At 41.3% G+C, this 7,719-nt stretch overlaps 1 non-coding gene across 1 annotated transcript; it reads left to right on the top strand.

Annotated features, from left to right (window-relative positions):
- Window positions 1-5,098: 5,098 nt before the first annotated feature.
- Window positions 5,099-5,171, top strand: TRNAG-CCC (transfer RNA glycine (anticodon CCC)). Its single transcript has one exon. It is a non-coding gene; the product is annotated as a tRNA-Gly (tRNA).
- Window positions 5,172-7,719: the final 2,548 nt, after the last annotated feature.

Here is a 7,719-nt window from a genome sequence, read left to right as displayed (position 1 = left end):
GCAATTTTGTTATTAGACCATCAATGTAATATTTTTGTTTCTTGACAGTTTCTTGCTTCGATTCCTCTTCCACCCCCATATTTGCAATTCTTTCTCTGTGCCAGAAACTTGGCATTTATTCCTTGTGGGGGAGTTGACATATGCTATAAAAATATGTTTCTCCAATTAACCTTTTCATAAGAAATCTCAAGAGTAGAGCACAGCATTTTCTGATAAGGAAGTTGACATCTATACCGTTGCTAGAAGGAACCACACAACAAAAAAGGGAGGTGGCAGGAATAATTGTGTTTGGAGAGAGTGATAACGACATTTGCTTTATTGACCTTGATGTTTAAGGCTCTAAGTGTCTGCATACATCTCACTACTTCATTTCGTGCTCCCAACGCTGCTCTGGGGTATGTGCTACTCTCTATGGTTTACTTCTATGGAAAATGAGGCTCAGGGAGATTAGATACTCAGGGTCATATTTTTTAAACATCTGACTGGAATTTGAACCCAGATCGGTTTGACCCTGAAGACACGTCCACCATGTTACATTGCCTCTCAAGATAGTCCAATTTGGGTTTAATTGGATATTTACTAGATATTGGATATTATTGGATGGTTTAATTAATGGCATTAATTAAAATTTTTTGAGTCAAAGAAATTTTGAGAAAAAAAATATCCATTTCCTTCTTTTTCAGTAACTCAGCAGCCAAGAAGTCTTTTCTGTTGGAGCTTCTGATCAAGAGTGGGGAAATTGTGGAACTTCCAGGCTCAACAGTTATTCCAGAAGGAATTGTAGATGTGAACAATGTTTCACTCCACTGTCACAGTGAAATGGTTAAACATTCGAGATTTCCAGTAGGTACGCCGGCTGTGACTTGAAGAAGTGTCTCAAGGTCTGTGATTGGACACCAAGGGCCCGTGATGGCAAGGGCAGTGTTTCCAAGATGACCTCTGTGAGCCTTAGAGGGCAGGGCTTGGGTTTGTGCTGGAACAGGAAGGGGACGGTGCCTTTCTTAAAAAAGCTAGACCATGAACGCAGTAAGTGATGTGACTTATAAGAATTATGTTGGTTCACAATCAGGGGTCTGTGGACCCCCGTGAGGTCCATAGTTGGAATTCAGAGCATCTATGAACTTAAATGAGAAAAAAATTCTATCATTTTTTGAAAATCTCTGACTAAAATTTGGCATTTCCAATATAGACAACAAACCACACTAGTATCAATAGTAACCGTGACTTTGTCATCAATAGAAATCAGATATTTTCACACCATGTTACACTTGTTGCAGAGATAACAAACTACCATTTATGCTTATGACTACCTTAAAATTATAGGGATTACAACTCACCCCTAGATCCTGTGATTGAATGCCCTAATCATTAAGTTCACGTATGATCATAAAACACATTTGGTTTTTTTTTTTTTAATTTCATTTATTTATTTATTTTTTTGGTTGTGTTGGGTCTTCGTTTCTGTGCAAGGGCTTTCTCTAGTTGCGGCAAGCGGGGTCCACTCTTCATCGCGGTGCACGGGCCTCTCACTATCACGGCCTCTCTTGCTGCGGAGCACGGGCTCCAGACGCGCAGGCTCAGTAGTTGTGGCTCACGGGCCCAGTTGCTCCGCGGCATGTGGGATCTTCCCAGACCAGGGCTCGAACCCGTGTCCCCTGCATTGGCAGGCAGACTCTCAACCACTGCGCCACCAAGGAAGCCCCAACACATTTGGTTTTTAAAATATTTTGATACTGTATTTTAAGGTATTGGATCCCTTCCTAATTCTCTGAATTTTATTTTATGCATTTAAAACATGATTCTGAGATGGTTTTCAATAAAATGAAGTAGAGATCTCAGCTTTAGAAACAAGTAACAAAAATATACGTTTAAAATAACTCCCTTGACACAATTTGTTTGGTGATCTTTGGACTTCGTTCATTTTAACTCAGTGTTTCTTCAAGTTCCACCCATGTACCTGTTTTAACTAAAATCTGTAACAAATTTCCGAATCTGTATCCATTAATTTTTTTTCATTAATCACTATTTTGTATTGTGATGATTAAATAAACAACATTTTGATATTTGCATCTATCTTACAGAAAAACATTTTTTTGTCACAGTGAGTTCTCCACATCTCCGGGTATTCTGGAAAGGGGGCTGGGGTGCAGGGCAGATGTGAAAAGCCAGAGTCGTGCTGAGGCAGAGTTACCCTGTGCGCGTCTTCACGTGATGTTGTGATCCCAGCCCTCCTGGAGAGCTGGCAGCCTTCTTTAGGGTCCTTCAAACTGTAATAGCAAGTGATCCCCAAAATAACCCCAAAATAGCCTCCTCACCAGCCTGACACATTGCCTGAAGTCTCCACTATCAATCTGACTTGGGATCCAGATATCGTGGTTTTAAAGCCTCAGCTTCAAAAAAGCGAATGCAGGAAAGATGTACTGTTTCTCGTGTTTTCATAGATTATAAAATGTTTCTTCAATCCTCCCGTCTTCCTGTATCAATCCTTCCCCCCTTCCCCCACTGGGTAAGACAGATTCCTGCAGAAGAGGTCAATTGGCCTTGCTGTGAAGAGCAAGAAAAAGAAAACATCACAGCTTCTCTGTGCCCGTTCACATGGAGATGTCGTGATGTGTGTGTGGTTTTTTTTTTCTCCTTTTGCTGAAACCCTGATTATGTGGGTCAGTCCAGGCCCCGGCCTATGAACTCCTGGTGGTGGTGGTCATTCTCCTTGTGGATTTCCTCTTATTGGGTAAGTGTTGGTGTCACTCCGATCAGAAAGGAAGATCAGAATGGTTTGTTGGTTTATTCTACCAGCATTTCCCAGCCCAGCAGAGATCCCTGGGCTAATGTGCAATTTCCAGGAAGCCTGGATTATAATGGAAATATCTTTCCCAAGAGGGGCAGTTGCATTGACCCCTTACTGACAGGGTGACAGTACATCCTGGATGTCTGGCAGAGTCACAGCCCACTCGATGTCCCTGTGTCATGTGTTCAGTGGTTGGTAATGACTGTCACGCAGGCCACTTTAGGGATGGAACAGAAGAAGTGGATAGTGACAGAAACTTAGTGCATGTGGAGCAAAGGGCTAGGAAAGAGTTGACTATAATTAGAGATATCACTGATTAGAAGACAGTTGATAAAAACCGCCGGGTGCCCTTGGGTGGGTGCCGTACAGGTGAGAGTGAAGGACAAAAAAAGAGGAGGGGCCAAGACCAACTGGACTCCCTCCCAGGTTCCCTGACTGCCAGGACTATCTTGATGATCGAAATGTGCAAACTCTGATTGCAAGACCCCCCCCTTCCGTACTGGAGCCAGATTTTGCAAACCTTCATCTGTGGGTGGGCTTGGAAGTGACTTTACAGACATCGTTCCCACAGGAGAAGGTAGAACTCTTTAACCCAGAATTTTTGTTTCTGTCTGCTCTCCCTTTCTGCCCTGTGCTCTATGTTCCATCCTGCAATCCACATGTGTGCAGCTCAGGGCTGGGCTGGTGGTGCTGTCTCATTAAAAAGAAGCCCCCAGACCATGCATCACCAAGGAGAATGAAAAACCGAAGCCATCAGTGGTTCGGTAATCCACACTTATTGTTATTTTGTATTTTGAGCATCACCTTTTCCACTTACAAACAGTTATATTATTAAAAAGATATTTTCCGAAGATAGTAACCTTGGCAGTAGTTGTCAAGGCTAATAGTTTGACATTTCAGATCACCCACAACTAATCAACTGAACATGGCAACACATTTGAAAAACCCATTATAGGCAGAAGGCCCTGAAGTAATATGTCAACTCTCGCACTAACAGCTGTTATGTAAACGGGCTGATTTTTCTCTGCTGAATGGTCACATGGTTGAAGGAAGAGTGGCTTTGAAGGACGAGTGCATATAGCTGGGAAAGGAGATTGTGTTACTGAATGCCGTATATTTATGGGGAAAAAGTCCCTATCACTGATGATAAAAACACTCAGTCATCTCTCACAAATGCTTTTAGGGATGTTTTTCTCTTCTAAACATAACACTCCCCAAAGGGCGTGGAGGGCTGTTTCACCATTATTGCCTTCCTATTGGGGAAATGATCTTTAGGACTCAGCCTCCGAGGGCTGTTGTCCAAGATTTCCCTGGAAGATAAGGGGAAAAAAAAAAGCCAGCAGCCTAGGGTTTCAAAAACTCCCAAGTCGAGATGGGCAAATAAAGAAGGGAACTAATTTTGTTTCTGTAATTCCTATAGATTTTCAAGTTGTTTTAAGTATTTGAAGAACCTCATTCTGAGGACAGTTCTTTTTATTTCCAAGCCTTAGGCTAGATTTATTACTGAGTGATCTTAAAGCTCTTTGTGTTTTGTGAAAAACAAAATAAGTCCAAGAGTACTTATAAATTGCTCCAAAACAACACAGAAAGGTTGAAAATAAAGGGCTGGAAAAGATATTCTGGGTAAGTACTAAGCCAAAGAGAGCTGGTAGCTGTATTCATAGCAGACAAAAGTAGAATTTAGGGTAAAAGGTAGTAATACAGGAAAAGAGACATGACAGGTTTTGTAAAGGAAATATCCTTACGTATGATAAAGCATTCATAAACCTAACCATTTCACCTTGATGTATATAAAGCAGAGGCTGACCAAGGAGCATGGGTAAATAAATTTACAAACATAATGGGGGATTGTAACCCAAGTCTCAGAAGCAGAGAAATTAAAGCAAACTGAAAATTGTTCAGGATAACACAAACGAATAGTGCCAATCCAGTTGATCTACGAGATGTATTTAGATGTCTTGACCCTATGGAGAAGACGTTTTCTTTTTTAAAACATTCACAGAATATTTAAGTGAAGAAATTCTTAGCAAACCTCAAAGAGTTGATAGGTTAGAAGCCTGTTCTCTGCCTAAAATGAAACTTAGTTAGAAATTAATACTAAAAAGACAGCCAAAACACCTTTCACTTTTTGGAAACTGAAAACACCCACCTGAAAAATTCATGGGTTAAAGAAAAAACAATAGTGAAAATTTTCCCAAAAATATCTTGACCCAAATGACCAAAACACTACAGATCAACATATGTGTGGCAGAGCTAAGTTATACTGAGAAGAAAAATTTTCATCTTCAATGCAGTTATTAGAAAATGATAGCCCTGGTGGTCCAGTGGCTAAGACTCTGCACTCCCAATGCAGGGGGCCCAGGTTCGATCCCTGGTCAGGGTACTAGATCCCACACGCTGCAACTAAAGATCCCGCATGACATAACTAAGACCCGGTGCAGCCAAATAAATAAATATTTTTTAAAAAAAAAGAAAAAGAAAATGAGGAAGTAAGTCCACCATGTGAGGACACAGTGAGAAGGCACCAACTAAGAACTAGGAAAAAGGCTCCCACCAGAACACAACCAAGCTCTTGGATTTCCCAGCTTCCAGAACTGTGAGAAATAAAATTGTGTTGTTTATAACCTAAGAAGGAAAATAGGAAGGAAGGAGGGAGGGAGGAAGACGTAAGTCGTAAGAGAAAGAACGGCATGAAGGTAAAGAATCACAGTAGAAACAGCAATTACTAAAAAAGAAGAAAACGGAAAATGACTCACTTTTCTATGGAAATTTTGGTTACCGACCGATGGTTTATGATAAACACATTATTTAAAAACACATGTTCAAACCACTAACAGTGTGTCTTTTCAAAATGGACAGCATTTCAGTTTGTTCAATCAGAAAGAAGTTGTGTTGAGCCCACGTTGTAGGCAGACCGCCTCTCATCTGTCATGATGTCAAGATCTCAGATGAAGGTGGAGGGCGGGGAGGCTGGCAGCTCTGGCACTGGCCTGGTTTGCTCATGTGGGTCCAGCTAGGCGAGCACTATTGGCCGCATTTGGTGGCCTGGGATGTGGCAGCTGTCGCCACAGTCAGAGTCGGAAAGTTCCTTGTTTATTACTGAACATTCTTCATGTCAGCGAGGCTCTTAGCCCAATCAAGATGATCTCTCACAGTCTTCTGGTCCTTAGAGACTTTAACATCACAGACTTCACTTGAGAGCTTTCTTGGTGCTGTTGAATCAAAGTTGGTAGTCCCTTGCCATGCCGTTTGACCGCTGTTTTGATTATTCTGGCCAGCACCCACCCTCAATCTGAGAGCCTGAATTTTGTGCCCAATTAAACACAGAATTAAAAGCTCAGAAAGGCCCATCCACTATCAAAATTGGGCCTTTTCACACCCTATGCTCGCTTAGAAAACCTTTCCTAGCTGACTAATAAACCTCAGCACGACTGTCATTCCCGTGGTGTGCTGGGGCTCTGTTTGCAGCGAAAGGTTTACAAGTCTGAACAGAGTCCAAATTAGCTCAATTCCTAAGGACTAATTGAAAACCAGGTAAGTCAGGATTGATTTTCTGAATTAGCAGCCTTTCTTACAGCTTTGGAAATCTCCATAACTTTAAGTCAGGTCAAAAGTGGCTCTTGGGTCAGGGGAAGACAGTAAGACAGGATACAAAGTAGAATCCTCTCTGATGCCACGATTTTTTTCTTTGTTGCCATTTTCCTATTTAAATATGTTCTATTTATATAACATATAGAATGTAGAGCGAAATGTATTGAACTTTCATATTTGGCCACAATAAAAATGTGTTCCTTAATACATCAGGCTGAAAAACTAATAAAACTCAGAGTTAGAAAAAGATCATCAAAACTAGCTATTATTTTTGCAAACACGGTGAAGCAGATCTGACTACATTACAAGCAAATTGGGGTAGGAAAAGACCATTTCATCTGTATCAGAAGAATAAGAAATGTATGTATTTGGGTATGGAGACACTGAAAAAATTTAGAAACTCTTGTATTTATGCCAGAAGTTCTGGTTCACTTGTGGCTCAGCACCGGCCTCTCTATTCCCTCCTCTCAAACTCAATCACCTGTATGAAGTATCTCATATCATGTGTTTTGGGGGAGGGTTGAGGGTGGGTGGTAAGAAGCAGCCAAGTAGGGAAAACTCCTGTTCTCTGCCCTCCAGGCACAAGAAACTGAAGGCATCCCAGGGAATCAAGCCGCCATGTTCCTTGGTGGGTTAAGACCCATCTGCTTCCGAAACTCAAACAAGGAGATCCAAGCTCATTGCAATCTTAGAAAACAGAGTTTCTGGTTGTCCCTTAGTTGAATAAATGTAATCAAGGAGCCTGAGAATTTGAGGCCATTCCACATCATCTTCTCTTAGCCATTCTTGATGGTAGTTTATATTAGGATCCACCACAGAACAATACTAGAAGGGACACCCTGTGTCATGTCTACCAAGATATACGCACCTGCCAATTCAAAAGGTGGTGCTGAGAATCACCACGAACAATACATTTATTGCTTAATCTCCCAGTCTCATGATTCTTTTGGACAAGACCCTGGGCTTGTAAAGCTTGGGAATCAGGAACTCTGGGGGCTGGCCATGCTTCTACCACTAATTAAATGTCTGATCTCTCCGAACCGTAATTTTCTCACCTGTAAAGTAAGGAGGTTAAGTCAATGTCTTCCCAAAGTTCCTTTTCCCTCTAACAAGTTACATGTTGTTGCTCTCTAAAATTCACTCTGTTATAGGTTGAAACTTCTCCTCCATTTTGAAGGCTAATTTTTTAAAGGAAACACTACATGATAGCAAATAAAAGCCCTGAACTCTGAACTCAGTCAGACATAAATTTGAATTCCTACTCTGCTGTGCGACCTCAAGCAAATTACTGTCCCACTCTGAGCTTCAGTTTTTTCATCTTCAGGAAAGATATAATAATA

This window comes from Balaenoptera ricei, chromosome 15 (genome assembly GCF_028023285.1).
Source record: "Balaenoptera ricei isolate mBalRic1 chromosome 15, mBalRic1.hap2, whole genome shotgun sequence".
Taxonomy (NCBI): domain Eukaryota; kingdom Metazoa; phylum Chordata; class Mammalia; order Artiodactyla; family Balaenopteridae; genus Balaenoptera; species Balaenoptera ricei.
This window is presented reverse-complemented; position numbering and strand designations above follow the sequence as displayed.